Source organism: Rhinolophus sinicus, chromosome 14, assembly GCF_057876585.1.
Source record: "Rhinolophus sinicus isolate RSI-liver-muscle chromosome 14, RSI-T2T, whole genome shotgun sequence".
Lineage (NCBI taxonomy): Eukaryota > Metazoa > Chordata > Mammalia > Chiroptera > Rhinolophidae > Rhinolophus > Rhinolophus sinicus.
The window spans coordinates 33,518,439-33,534,687 of record NC_142514.1 but is presented as its reverse complement, the minus strand read 5'-3'; positions in this window follow the sequence as shown (position 1 = coordinate 33,534,687).

Genomic DNA, 16,249 nt, shown 5'->3' with positions numbered 1-16,249 from the left:
TCCTTTATCATCCAGTTTGCATGTTGCCTCCTCATCAAAGCCTTCCTGGATCCCTCCCCAAGACTTACTTGTCCCCACTCTGTGTCTCTACAGCCTCTTGTACTTTGCTGCTTTATATGTCTGAGTTTACAGACCTATCTCCCTGCATCTGTAAATAATAAGCACTATACATAATGAGCACTTGCTATGTCCTAGGCAGCGTGCTAAGCAAAGTTTATGCACTAACTCATTGAATCTTCCCACGACCCTGGGGAGTCCCTCCTCTGTAACTTGGGCACAACAATGATACTGACCTCACAGAGTTGCTGTGAAGATGAAAAGAACCATTATTGAGATGGGTACTGAGTACCTGCTCCCTAAATAGTAGGTACTACTATTGTGTAAATATGGATTGATAAATGTACAGAGTTAATCCAGTTATAAACTATGCTCCCTGCCCTACACAGCTCACAACTGAGCTGTAAACATTAACCTCATGTCAGGGTGTGTAGGCCTGAGGTACACAGTCCAGGGACTCTTGGTAAGGTGGGAAGTGTCCTACAAATATAAAACGCCTAAGTCCTGGAATGCACTTCTTTATTCCCCTCTCCTCAGGTGAGACAGCTAACTTACCCAAGGCCACACAGCTACCATGTTTCCCCGAAAATAAGACCTAGCCGTACTATCAGCTCTAATGTGTCTTTTGGAGCAAAAATTAATCTAAGACCCGGTATTATATTATATTATATTATATTATATTATATTATATTATATTATAATTATATTATATAAGACCGGGTCTTATAGTAAAATAAGACCAGGTCTTAGATTAATTTTTGCTCCAAAAGACGCATTAGAGCTGATTGTCCGGCTAGATCTTATTTTCAGGGAAACATGATAGTAAGTACAGAATCATAGCTCAAACTGGACTTATTTACATGTGTGAGTGGGGCACCAATTGACTAGATACAATGCATGAATCTCTGACACTTAGACCACATGGAGAAAGTTCAGACACAGGCCATTCGAGACATTACATTTACCTTGTGGTAGTGACCAGTATTGCAGGCATAGCACTTCATTCATTCAAAGGAGGCAAAGGATCCCAAGTATCCATTTTGAATTGTTTTAATACATTAGATACAATCAGGACCTTTTCAAAACATTTGGTTTTCTCTCTCATCAATAATCTACCCCAGGCCATTTCCACTGTTCTTGACTCGAGCATTTCCTAGATTTGTTCTTCTTTATACTTTAGAATTTCTGAAATTAGAGTGTGTATTATAATAATGGGTCAGCTTCCAAGAGGAGGAGCAAGTTGTCAGATAGTCATGTGTATACAATGTTACTTCCGATATGGGATTTACAATAATAATAACACACAGAGTTGGTTGTTAACTTAAATTTGGATCCCTAATTACTGCTTTAAATTGAAAGAAAAAAAAAGTTATTATTTATGCAGGAGATAGTCTGCTACCCACCAGTCAGTACAGTTACTGGCAATAAAAATTGCCCAGTCTCCCCAAATAGACCAGAGCATTGTCTGAGTGGTGTGAGGTGGGTCTGACAAACTGATCCATCAACTCCCATAACTTAGCCACAAAACACCTACCTGTCAAAAGCTTTCAGCTAACTTTCAAGAAAAGCTGTGTGCAATATGCAATGCAGGTGAATGGAGAGGGAAGAGGAACTATGTGTTTATCTAAAGCAGAAATTCACAGGAAACACCAATTTTCTTCAATGTGTCTTGAGAGTATACTGCTAATATTTAAATAAATAAAGGTCACCTACATGAGACGCCAAAAAGCAGCACCATCCCCGTGTTGTTCTGCGTCACTACTGAGGATCTAAAGGAGATCAACAGAACATCATGGGCCAGTGTACATTCAAACATTGATTGTGATCCTAAAAGAAACGGGAGCGATTGTAGAAACAACTGTATGTTACCTGTTACTTTTCTACATTATGTGCCTGTAAGGTGGCAATTCTCCCCCCACCCCAAGGTGTAATTAAATCAGTAGGACATCTTAATGTGTAGTAGTGTCTTAGTATCAAGAAACTCCAGTTTTCACTCGATACTAAGCTGCTCATTAGAGAAGAGGTGTTAAATGTGTCATTAACACCTCTTCCTACACTCTTTTCTAGCATGACATAATAATTATACTATCAATCTATTAATGAATATTTGTATAGTACTGTATTGTTTCCAAAGTACTCAGACGTATTTTTCTCATGTCATCCTTGCAATATAGAAAAAGCTCCACAAGACACTTGCTTTTTATTGATGAGGAAAAGGGGCTCAGAGAGATGACCTGACCTGGCTGAGGTCACACAGTGTGCCTAATAGCCTCCTCCCCCTCCCCCCTTCCTTCACCTTACCACCCCTGCTGACTTCCTTTCTCTTTTCCTTCACCCTTTCTTGGTCTGTTTCCCTTATCTTTCCAGGCATCTGTCTCCCTGTCTCAGTTTCTCTCGATCCCTGTCTTAGGGCTTACTGTTCTATCTGTCCCTCTCTTTTTTTCTCTTTATCCCTATCTCTCTCCATCTTGTGCTTCAATGTCTCTTTAATTTTTTTTATTGTTTTCCCTCTATTTTTACCTTCCTAAGCCTCTCTCTTCTCCCTCCTCTCCCTCCCTCCCCCTTTTTTACCCTCCCTCCCTCTTCTGGTTTCTTAGTGTCTGAAGATGAAAGTTTTCTCTCCTGATGGCCAGCATCTCTGTCTTCTCTGAGGACACAAGGAGGTGAGCAAGGAGAGAATGGAACACAGGGTAGCGATGAGAAGGCACCTTGGCCTTTGTCGCCCCCTAGAGTCTGTTCATTTTGCCCAAACCTCCTGCCCCAGACTGACCCCTGCAGCCCCAACCAGCAGTTCCGGAACAGGATTCCTGGGGAGAACACAGCCAGGGCCCAATCTCCACATATTCTGCCTGTGTGTGTCTGAAAAGATGAAGTTAAATGGAAAGTTCTGGGAATCTTGACAGGGAAAGGAAAACTAATACCAAACTTGGAATTCCTGGATATGGGATGGATCCTGGGGGTGCCAGTTGCCAGCTTTATGACATGAGGCCACCACCTTGTCTTTCTGAAGCTCCATTCCTCACCCATGAGGTGGGTGAGCTTGCAAGGGCTGTTGTTAGGGATTTATTAAGGCCGTGATGGTGAAAACACCTGCCATATAGCGGGCCCTCAAGAAGTGATTTAACAAAAGCGAGGCTGTTCAAGCGTGAGGAAGTGGAGAAGGAAGGGGTGTTTAGGGCAATGGGAGCTTATACATGAATCTCACGTAATTGCAAAAAGTGGCCACAAATTCTTCCCTAACCATCAAGAGATGGAGTCTGTTTCCTCACACCTTGAATCTGAGTTGGCATTGTGATTTGCTTTGTCCATTGGGTCGTTAGCAAATGTGACACAAGCAAAGGCTTCATTGGGGCCTGTTGAATGATGAGACACATGACCAGGTCCCCTTGTTGCCTCAGCCCTCAGCCAGCCACCCACCAGCCATGTGAGTGAGGCCATCACTGCCGCCTGATCAGATACACGAGTGTTTAGTTATTTATTGCTGCATAACAAATTACCCCCAAAGAAGCTAAAAACAACATTTATTATCTCTCTCAGTTTCTGAGGGTCAGGAATCTGGGAACAGCTTAGCTGGAATGGGAGTCTGGGGCCAACAGAGCAGGAGAAAACCAAAGCAATACCCACCACACTCTGCCTCTACAACAGAGCCTCGTGGTGCAGCCAGCCATGGCTCAACTCACATGCGATCCTGCTTCCCCTCCCAGAGAATTGACACCAGAACCCAGAGGCTCCTCAGCAGTGAGTCTCTCTAACCCCTCATTAAACGGATAGGGAAGCTTGCCCAAAATCACACCACAAACCTGCAGCAGCCGGAGGATTAACCCCAGCACCCCTGCTCCCCGCCCTGGGCTTGTTTCTCTGCAATACATAAAAAGCACATTGCAACCCTGGTGACACTTCTGTTTGGAACTGAATGGAGTTTTAAATATTGCCCATCTGGGACTCAGAGACCAACCCGAGCAACAGGAAAAGCCAGCAAGAACAGGAAGGGGAGTGAGCGGAGAACTCATTACCTGATCACCTCTCCCCACCCCTGACAAACCCAGGACTCCTGCCTCGCCACATGGCCAGACCTCACTGAGGCGCCCACCCCAACTGTCATGCAGGGTCTCAGCTCCTGCTCCCTGGACAAGAATGCAGGATATAGTGAGGCCAAAAAGGAACACCAATGAGCCATGGATACAGGGTTCATACCACTATAGTCTCGCTGGTGGCTGGGTTGGAGACACAGGAAGCAGGCTCCACATAATGCGCAATCCGCCGTCCACTTCTCTGCCAACCAACCAACCCACCAACCCCTTGCTAGCTGCAATCCGCGCTTGCTAGCTCAGCCACGGCGGTTATATCAGTGGCTAATGGCTAACTGGTTACAGCTGATGGCCATCTACTACCTGAGCCAGCACCTTTCCAAGTGAGGCGGGGAGCCTGGAAACTGCTCTCTGGAACTCTGTCCCCACACCAGCTCTACTTCCCTAGAGGCACATGTCAACTAGAGAATCTCCAAATCAAAACCTGGATCTAGTCTTAGAATCTTAGCTTAGCATCTCAGGACAAGAAGGAACCTTCTGCTGGAATGTGCTTCCTCCCTGGGTGGCCATTCACCTCTGCTTACATGTGTCCAGAGACCAAGAACTCTCTACCTCTTGAACTGGTTGGAAAGAGCTTGGGAGACAGATCTACCTATATATAAGTCTCTATAACAAACAGCTGTGCGACCTTTGCTAAGTCATTTAACCTCTCTGTACCTCAAATTTTTCCTCTGCAAAACAGGAATAATCCCTCCTAAGCAGGGTTGTTGTGATAATTAACTAAGTGTATAAATGTGTACTAAGGTGCCAGAAAGTAATCGCACACAATTTTGATTGCATAGGCATAAGGTAAGGTGAGAATGAGATGGGACGCAGGGATTCTTCCTCTTAGCAGTGTCCCCTTCCCACCTGAGATTCCCCCTCCTCCCACCCCAGACAGTCAGAGCTGTGAGAGGTCAGGATCTCCTGAGGTTTCTCCCCAGACATAGAAAGCCAGAATTCACCTTTCATCTCAGGGATGCAGGAAGACACTGGGCAGCTGGGTATCAGAGGGGGAGGGGAGCTCGCAGGTGGATGGGCTGGGCTTAGGATATTCAAGGATGGAGGGGAAAATATAGAGGAGAGAGAGAGAGAGAGAGAGAGAGAGAGAGAGAGAGAGAGAGAGGGAGGGAGAGAGAGAGAGAGAGAATTATCAAATGTGTATACAGGAGTTGACAAGAGATATTAATAAGAAGTCAGTCCATAGCCCAGGTATTGGTGAGAGGAGTTAAGAAATACCTCCTCAGCTCTGCTGTGAAAATTAAATAAAGGCCACTCACAACTTTTTCTTTCTCCAACATCCAAGTTACTTGGCATCTTTGGGAGGGTGGAGGATGGAGCAGCAGAAGTTAGCAGTGCTGCTGTTAGGAAGTCAGAGAGGCCATTTGGTTGGAGAACCCAACACTGGGGGGCAGGGAAACACCTCTCAGCATGCAAATCATCTGCCACAAAGCAAAACAAATTTGCAAGCAAATCATTGTGAGAAGTTGCTAGGGAGCAAGGGACAGGAAATGGAAATTTCACCTTCCCATTGTCATTCACATATAGTATACAACTGCCACAAGAGCCTTTTAATGCAGTCACCGCCCCCAAGAATTATTTTAGAGCAATGAAACAGCTCTGAGGCTTTCCCTGGCTTGCTTGGGGCTCACTCTCTTCTGTGGCCCTTCTGCACCCATCCTCTACCCTTGTCCTGTGCGCTTGCAGGCCCTTCCCAGCAGTTCCTTGTCAGGTCTAGGACCCGTAACAGCTTCCTGAGGTATCAGCCTCAGGCCACCGCCCCATATCTGGTTGCTCTACCTTTGTGGGTAGGGTTTAGGAACTCACCTCCACACCTAGAGTAGGCAAATGCACAGAGACAGAGAGTACAACAGAGGTCACCGGGGCTGGGGCAAAGGGGTGGGCATTAGTGTTTAGTGGATAAAGAGATCCAGTTGGGAAAGATGAAAAAGTTGTAGAGATGGATGGTGGCGATAGTTGAACAACAATGTAAGTGTACTTAATGTCACTGAAATGTACACTTAAAAGTGGGAAATTTTATTTTATGTATATTTAGCACAATAAAAAAAAATTTAAAAAAACCTTTCGCCTTCATTAAGCACCTGTTTCCTCCTGGGACCCTGCCTGATAGATACTTCCAGCACTGTTTTCTCCAGCTGGTCCAAAGTTCCAGACCCTTGCCTTCTCCCATGGGGCTTTCGGGAAACTGACCCTCAAGGCTGGACAGAACAGCTGCACGCCCCTGGTTGGTGCTCTCCCTGAACAGTAATAGAGACCATTTTAACTGAGCTGAAGAAAACTGAGGCTTCTGGGAGGATGCGTGCTTCTGGGCTTCCCACACGCACCCCTGAATGGAATGCTCACAGGGAGGCATGACCTGGGACGCCATCTGCACACCTGCTTCCAGACCAATGTGTCTTGTTCTCTGACTGTTTCACATCCTGGCTCCCGCTCCTCACACAACTGGGGGCCAACAGATGGGTCCTTACTGTGCAAACGTCTGTGTGACCTTAGGCAAATCTGTCCTCTCTCTGGGCCTCAGTTTCCGCTTTTGTACAATAAAGAGTTAACCAGTGGTTTTCTTTTAATCAGCAGAATCCTTTCAAATAAAACCTTACAAAGAAGCCCAAAGGAAAAAATGAATTACAATCAGGGCTGCCTGGGCGAAGGATGGCATGGGAGGCCCAAACCTCACTCTTTCTCTACATTCTGAGGAACCCTCGGGTTCCCTGAGGCACAGTTTGATGACTACTGTTCTAAATGGTCCTCAAAAACTCTGCAGGCTCTGGTAGTGCCTGTGACGGAGACAGTGCTGAACACATGTGCTCAATGTAAATGTTTGCTAAATGAATGAAAGGGTAACCTAGAAAGGATAACCCCTTCCCTCTCGCCCTCTGCCTCAATTCTCTTCCCTGGCACCAAGTGGAGGGAGCCCAGCCCCAGGCCCGCAGTTCGCTGAGACCAGACTCCTCACTGTGGAACACTGCCTCCCTCCTCACCCTGTCAGTGACGTGGACAAGAATTGCTGAGCCCTCATGCCTGCCATCCGCTTGATGGGAAGCCTGGGGCCAAGAACAATACTGTAGCAGTGAGTCTATTATGAAAATAATGGAATAAAAGAAGCCACCCTCAATACGGCATGTGCAAGCATCCCTGCCATCTGCCATGACCTGATCAGGGCTGAGATGGCCCTTCCAGGATGGGCATTCAGCCAAGAGCTTCAAATAATCATTAAAGTCATGTTCACGACGGATCAGGGGGAACAAGGCGGGCAGGGGGCTGCTCCCAGCCTGGCCTCTTCCCTCTCTAGCTCTGCATGTGGGGAGACGAGGATGGCCACACCTCCCGGTCCGTGTAACCCCGAGAAGTGGACTTCCCCAAGAGAGGAAGAGGCTAACTACACAAGGTCAGTCTCCCTCTCTTCCACCCAGGACAAAGCAAATAAAGATGGAATGAATTAGGTACATTATGATTGTGCCTATTTGAAAACTGAGAAAACTGAGGTGCGGAGATGTAACTTGCTCTCAATAAGGGGTGGAGGAGTGGGAATTTGAACTTAGGAGGTGTGATCAAAAGATACGGTGAATGTGTAAATTTAAAAAAATGATTATAGTGAAAGACACATTGCCATGAATCCCCCTCAAAATACTCCTCCTTACTTCGAACACACTTATCCCTTCGTTCTTGCCACTTTCTGAAGCAGTTCTGGAAGTCCTCTTTAGTGAGTCTCTTTAGTTGTGCTGTCATGGCTGCCTCAATGTCCTGAATCAATTCAAAACATTTACCTTTCATGGTCATTTGACTTTGGGGAAGAGCCAGAAGTTGCATGGTTCCAGATCCAGTGAATAAGGTGGATGAGGACACACCATAATGTTTTTGTTTGACAGAAGCGATGTGTGACATGGAGCCTTTCCTTTGTGATCAAAATATATGGTGAATGCTGCTGCCAAGTGCCATCCAACGGAAAGGCAGGGACCTTCAATATGGGAATGAGTGCATTGAACCTTAGTGACAGTGTGTGACAAGTTTCAACTTGTTCGGTGCAGTCAGTCGGGTGTGAGCTACGGTTGAGAGAAGGTGTGCTTTAAAGTGGGCTGTAAATCATCCTCCATCATGACAACGCTCCATGTCACATATCGCTTCTAGTATACAGCAATTTCTGTCAAATAAAAACATTACGGTGTGTCCTCCTCTACCTTATTCACCAGGTCTGGCACCGTGTGACTTCTGGCTCTTCTCCAAAGTCAAAATGATTCAGGACATCTAGGCAGCCATGACCACGCAACTAAAGATACTCACAAAAGAGGACTTCCAGAACTGCTTCAGAAAGTGGCACAAAGGAAGGGTAAATGTGTTCAAAGAAAACGGGAGTATATTGAGGGAGATTAATGGCAATGTGTCTTTTACAGTAATAACTTTTTTTTAATTTAAACATTCACTGTACTGTTTGATCACACCTCGTACTGTGATTGGCTACAGAGTGCCCTGAACTGGGACATCATGTTGCCTCCCAGATGAGGGTGGGACAGGTCTTCCCTCCTGTCTTTACCCCAGGTTCACCACCAATCACCATCCTCCTTGGTGCTCTATGGCCTCTGTACAAAGGGAAGCCCTTTAAGCCTCCCTCAGCCCCCAGTCCTTTGGATCATTTACATCCTGTGTGCGGGAGACATTGAAGTTCCCACTTAGCCCAGCTCTCCCTGCATGAAACCTCAACTTCAGACCACTTCCTAACCCTCTGCTAAGGCAAACGGCAGAGAAAATCCTCAAAGTGGAAGCTGGCCAACCAAAGAGTGGAGGATTAACCCAAATGCCACGGAACCCAGTGTACCTGATGCCTTGGGGCTCTCCAGGATGCTGGAGGTGACCGCATGCATCTGCTTGGCCACAAGCCCTCCCATGGGTGCAGAGCACGGAGGCTTGGCTGGGAGTCGGGACCAAGGGAATCCTGCTCCTGGCTCTGCTCTGGGCTTGCTCAGGCTCATGACCTTGGGCAAGTCACTCCCCCTCCCTGGGCCTCAGTTTCATCTTCTGACAGATTATTATAAAAATCTTGTTTTACCTCCCAAGCCTTGCTTGTAAGGAAGCTGAAGTGGGAAATTAGTTAAGTAGTGTCGCCAGTGGACAACTCCTTTTGTTCTGTGGCTCCTTGCACAACAGGACAGACAGTCCTGCCTCCCCCAGACACTGACCCTATGCCCCCGGAGGATGGAGGAAGGCTGTGAGGCTTGAGCAGGTGATGCCTCGCCTGCCGTGGTCAGCAGCCCCAGCATTACTCCAGGAGCTCATCCTGCTTTTTTGTCTAAAAGCTGCAATCATTTTCCAAGGTGCTTTGCTTGCATTATCTCATTAAACCCTCACAGCCACCTGTGTGGACGTATGGTTAATACCCCATTCTCTAGCTGAAGAAACTAAGGTTAAAAAGGATTAACTACAACATGGATGGATCTTGAGAGTATGATGCTAAGTGAAATAAGTCAGAAAAGCAGAGAACCATATGATTTCACTGATATGTGGTATATAAACCAAAAACAAGAGAACAAGACAAACAAATGAGAAACAAAAACTCATAGACACAGACAATAGTTTAGTGGTTACCAGAGGGTAAGGGGGGAGGGGGGTGGTAGATGAGGGTAAAGGGGGATCAAATATATGGTGATGGAAGGAGAACTGACTCTGGGTGGTGAACACACAATGGGATTTATAGAGGATGTACTACAGAATTATACACCTGAAACCTATGTAATTTTACTAACAATTGTCACCCCAATAAATTAGGAAAAAAAAGGATTAACTACTTTGGGCAGCATTGAGCCTAGTCCTCCTCCCTGTCCATCATCCATTCATCCATCCGCCCTCCTACACTTCCAGCAACCCATCACCATCATTCATTCATAATCTCATGTATTCATTCAGTCAGTCATCAAACATTCTCAGGTGCAGGATCCTGTGCTCAGCCCACAGAGTTGGATCAGACAAGGCTCCAGCCCTCAGGAAGCTCCCAGTCATTCCAGTAAAACACACATTAAACTTTTGAGATCCCAACTCTGAGCAGCACGATGCTATGGTCAAAGATCTGGATCTTGGTCCTGACTCCCCCCTTATATACCCCTCTCTGGGCACCACCATCCCCTTGTTATCATTTCCTATTTATAGGCTATTTCTGCCACTATCCAGGGATTCTGAGAACACAGAGACTGAGTCTTACTCTGACTAATAAGAATAATACCTTGCAACCATGAAGCTGAGACCCCATGGTAGCAGTCACATAGCTGAGCTCGGCTCACCACATAACACGATGTTATGGACTGAATTGTGTCCCCCCCCCCCCCCAAAATTCATATGTTGGAACACTAACCCCCAATGTGATTATATTTGGAGATGGGTCTTTAGGAGGTAATTCGTTACATGCGGTCACAAGGGTGGGGACCCAATCTGACAGGAGTGACTCAAAGGAAAGGCAACGTGAGAACACGGCAAGACGGTAGCTGTCTACAAACCAAGCAGAGAGGTAGCACCAGAAATGAACCCTGCTGGCACCATGATCTTATGCTTTCAGCCTCTAGAACTTTGAGAAAATACATTTCTGTTGTTTAGGCCACATGTATGTGGTATTTTGTTATGGAGGCTCTAGCAGATTGATATACGGATTATCCCTGTTCCTCTTCACAGCAATCCTAAGACATAGGGCCCATGTTTTCCTTTTTCTGTGGGTGTGGAATCTAAAGCTCAGAGAGTATAGATCAGTTGGCAAGGTTAGAAAGTGGCAGAATCAAGACTCAGACTTTGGTCAGGCAAACACGAAAGTTGCTGCCCTGAAGCCTACACTATACTGTCTCACCTCAGTGGGTCAGCACCAGCCAAGGACCTGACCCAAGGAGGAGCTTCATGAATGTTTGCTGAATGAATGATGGATACATGGAGGTTTTCCCACCACTGGGGCACGTAAAGATATCTCTTCTATCTTAGGCCCTTTAAAGATATTCCCCCAATACCCACTCTGCAGTCTTGGGGAAGAGCCATAGCACCCTGACCAGCTGGGTCTCAGGAGGTGACATCCAAACCAGAAGGAGAAGGTAGAGGTTGCTGAGTGGCGAGTGAGGCGAGGGTGCTCCAAGCAGAAGTGTGAGTGTGAGCAAAGGCTGGGAGGCAGGAGACCAAGTAGAGTCAAACTGAAGGGACAGAGATGGGAGAAGGTGGGAGAGGGAGTGTTGACAGAGAAGCTAGAGAGGAAAGTGAGGGCCTGCGAACCTTGAAATCGGAGAACCAGATAATCAAATAACGTTGGGAATTGGCTCAGGCAGGCTCCTGATCCCAAATCCAGGAGCCTCTGGCCAGGAATTCGCTGACAACTAGTCTGCAGCTCCAGAACAATCTAAAGGCAGGTGGAGTTGTCGGCACATGGACTGTGATTGGGGCTGTAGAAGCACCTACGATACCCAGGTGGAGAGACAAGATGTACAAGGATGTGATGAGAATGAGATACCATTGTAGGGATGGCCATCATTTTCCAACCACTCCTATGGGCCAATTGCTTTACACCCCTGAGAAATAGTGGGTTTTATGCCCATTTGACACACGAGGAAAATGGAAACTGAGGTTTGGAGAGATGAAGTTATTTCTGTAAAGGCATCTGGCTGGTAGGTGGTGAGGCTGGGATTTCACCCCCAACCTGTCTGATTCCAAAGCTTGAGCCCTCATGTATATGGTGTGTACAGTCAAGTGAGCTTGGAAACTGTAACCCAGTGACCCACTACTGGTCAGGAGACAGGGCAATTTGAGACACTGTGCCAGGCACATGGTACCCAGTCAGTCAGCACTGAGGAATCAAATGGCCTCCCAGTGGCTCCTCTGACCTTCCTCCCACCCACGTCTATCCTCCATCATCTCCAGGGGCCTCTACCCCTGGAATTCTTCCAGAAACAGCACAGCATCATCCTCCAGTGAGGCGCTGAGCTCCTTGTCACTGAAATCAGACGCAAGTGCCTTGGGAGAGGCTAGGAGAGATGATGTCTAGTAAAGTTCCTTCCTGGGCTGCCCTGGGACACCCCCTCATTCTGCCACCAAGAGCCGCATTGCCTCTGTCACCAAGTCTCAGTGCTTTTCCAGCTGTGGCTTACGGCTTCCCATTTTCAGTATCAAGGGGCTTCACTCCAGCTGAACAGGCCTCTCTGGGGTTCCTGTCAGCTTTCTACCACCCCGATGCTGCCTCTGACTTATCCTTTTATCCCATTTTTCAAGGGCAAGCACAGCTCCCATCTTCTAGGAGGCCGTCCTAACAGTTCAGGGACAACAGAGGACAGAAACATCCTGAATACTCACCATCTGGACATTTCACGGGGGTCCATAAAATTGTCTATCTTAATGGTCTCATGGTCCATAATTAATCCAACTTTCATTGAGCACTTTCTTTAGGAGATAGCTCAATGAGGAAGGTAGGAACCCTGTCCTTGAAAAGCTGACAGACAATGGGAGCAGATGTGTAAATAAAAAACAAAAAGGCAGCATGAGCAAGGGACATGTCTTTAAAGATGAGTGACCTTTAGGGAAGTGAGAATCCATCAGCTTGGGCGTGGGTGTTGGAGCCAGTCAGACGCAGGCATAACTCTCCCCTCTGGAACTTTCTTGGTGTAGGACCTCAGGCAGGTAACTTTACTTCTCAGGGCTTCAATTTCCTTATCGATCAAAGAGGACTATTGTGAGAATTAAGTAACAGACTGCTAGGGTACAGCATGGTGACTATAGTTAATAATACTATATTGTATACTTGAAAGTGGCTGAGTAGATCTTAAAAATTTTCAATAAAAAAAAATTTGTAACCATGCGTCATGATGGATGTTAACTAGACTTACTGTGGTGATCATTTTGCAATATGTACTTATATCGAATCATGTTTTAAACCAGAAACTAATATAATGTTATATGTCAATTATATCTCAATAAAAATGGGAATTGGGAGTGAAAGGAGTTGTAACTACATGTGCAAAAATTAAAAGATAAGAGAATATTATGACAAATTTTTGCACATAAATATAAAAATGTAGATGAAATGAACAAATTACAATTTGCTAAAAATTGACTCAAGAAAAAACAGAATATCTAGGTAGCTCTATAGTAATGAAATATTTTAAATCCCTAGTTTAAAAATCTTCCCTAAAAGAGAATCCAAGCCCAGGGTTTTTATTGAAGGAACAAGTAATTCCAGGCCTATACAGCTATTTCAAAATATAGAAAAAGAGGGAATATTCCCAACTTATTATATGAAGCTATCATAAACATGATATCAAAACCTGAAGAGAATAGTACGAGAAAGAATTTTTTAGGCCAATTTAACATAAAAGTAAGAATTCTAAACAATATTAAAAAGCTGAATGCAGAAATATATAAAAAGAATAATCCATTATAACCAAGTTATATTTATCTTAGTCATGCAAAGATGATTTGACGTACAAAAAAGTTTAATGTAATTCTGCCATATAAACAGATCAAAGGGAAAAAATGGTATACTCATCTCATTATATGCAGAAAAGATATCTGATAAAATTTAACATCCATTCATAATTTAAAAATGAAAAGCTTTTTTAGCAAATTAGGAATAAAAAAGAAATTCCTCAACCTGAAAAAGATGATCAGTCATTCTATTAAGAGTGAGAACATTTCTGTTCACAAGTGCTGACTGGTTTACTTTTTCTCAGTTAACTGGTATATTTAACCAGGACCTCTTGGAAGCGGTGACTTAATCCAGAGGAGCGAGTCTAAGGATAGGAATTTCTAAGACCACTGTAGGCAGGCAGAGGAAATGCTTTTTGCAAGGCTGGTGGCGCTCTTCAGATATTATTAATACGTACAGATTATTGTTTATGCATTTCATCCAATAAATACATATTAAATATTTAAAAATGAATAAAATATCTAACATAAAAATAAAATGTATATTGATGCCTGATCTATCCCCTCAAAATGATGATAAAAAAAGTCTATCCCTGCATTAGTAAAAAATCTGAAGAATGAATTCCCAGAATTTCTATGTGGTAGGATTACAGGTAAATTTTATATTCTTATTAGTGTGGTTCCTTCATTTATTAAACAAATATTTATTGACCATACCTACTAGGTACAAGACACTATGCTAGGTCCTAGGATGAAAAGGAAATATAGAAAATTGTTAGGAGTGTGGACTTTGGTGCCAGACTGAGTTTGTAGCTACTCACTAGCTGTGCAAGCCAGGGTAATTTGCTTAACTTCTCTGTTCCTCAGTTTGCCCATCTGTAAAATGAGGACATAAAAAAATGCATGTAAATTGGCTGCCCTATAGTATCTGAACAAAAATAGCAACTATTATTACCTGGACAGAAAAAGTGACATGTAGCAAGAAAAAGGGGCGGATGAAATGCTCTCAGTGCTCAAAGAAGGGGGTAAGAAAACATCAGAGACGAGGGAAGGATGAAAGAAGGCTTCCTGAAGGAGGTAGCATCAGAGCTGTGCCTTGAAAGCTAAGTATTCCAACAAGCAAAGAGGTCGAAGGGCATTCCAGCCAGAGTGCACAGCATGAGCAAAGGCCCAGAGAAGAGAAAGTGTTTAGATTAAAAGCACTAGTCTGGTGTAACTAAAGCACAGGGGTTCGATTATATTAGGGTCGATTTCAGAGGCTTTATTGCAGAGCAACTACACTCTTCCCCTCAGTTTCACCATGTGTAGACTGAGGCAGCTGGAGTCAGTCACCCCTGGGCCCCCAGCCCCTCCAGGACATTTCATTCTACAGCGCCCAATTCCCCAGACTCCTAAACGCTTCCACATGTCAACCCTGACCTGGCTCCTTATCTTTGCCAGCAGAAAGCCGCCAGCCAGTCCTGCTTCCGGGCCTTGGACAGCCTCCCCATGGTCCTGGAGCATACAGCTATTCTAGGGGCACCAGTCATGTGGCCCCCACTCCAACAGAAACACAACACTCAGGGCAGTGGACCCTATGGAAACATCAGCCTCGCTTTCCTCCTTGGGCCTCGGCAGCGTCCAAGGATGAAGTGGTTTATTTGGGGTCTGCGGGATGTGGAGAATGTTATCATTCTCAGGGAACTCCGAGTCCCGTTCTCACTGCTTATTCTGGCCCCTCTCTGCAGATGCTGCAGGCTTCACCGGGCAAGGTCTCCCTCCAGCTCTCATACCACTAAGGGCTCCCAGTTCCAAGAGAGGTTTCAAGTTTCAGAGAAATGAAGTAAGTGCCTAAAGGGGCAGCAGTGTCTTTAACTGCTGGAGCCAGAGGGCTGAGTAGGGCTGAGGGTTCAAACTGTGTGTGTCATTCCCCCTTGTGTCCTCTGACCCCCACCCCCACAGATGGCAGGCATTTGCTTTTTCAACCTAGAATCTGAGAATGCTAGAATCTTGGAATCTGAGAATTCTAAGATCTTCAAATTTATTGAATCTTAGGCCACTCGGACCTTAAGAGTTGTGGAATCTTAGACTTCTCAGAACCATGAAATTCTAGAATCTCAGAATCAGAATCATTGTGTCCAAGGAAGAGATGGGTTCCGTCATGTCCTAGCTGTGTGACTTAGGACAAATTATTTAACATCTCTGTACCTCCATTTCCTCATCTGTAAAATGGGTAATAATAGTACCTACTTCTCCCTAGGGTCATAGTGTTGATTTAATGCTATATGATAATATGTGTAAAGCACTTACGACAACAGTTCCTGGCACATGGAAAGCACCATAAAAGTGTTTGATGGCTATAGTTCTAAGATCAAACTGCAAGGAATAGCAGAGTGGATGCTACAGTTTAGGTCCCTGACCCTCCCTGTCTAGAATCTTCCCCATTCAGCCATATCACCTCTCAATATAATTAGGAGGAGACCAACCTTGGGACCAAATATACCCCTCAATGATGGCAGTAGCCCCCACAATGGAGACTCTGCTATGGAGAATTTCCATGTAAGAGAGAGGTTTCCCATCACTCAGAAACAAAACAGGCAGAATCATGTCTCCTCCCAGAACAAGCAGCATTCGGCAGGTGGAATCAGTGTAAGGCTCTAGGATCATTTTCTATTAGCAGTGGGGTGACTAGACTCAGCTGGATGGTTCTTCTGGCCCACATGATGTCAGCTGCAGTCTTCGGAGGGCTCAACTGA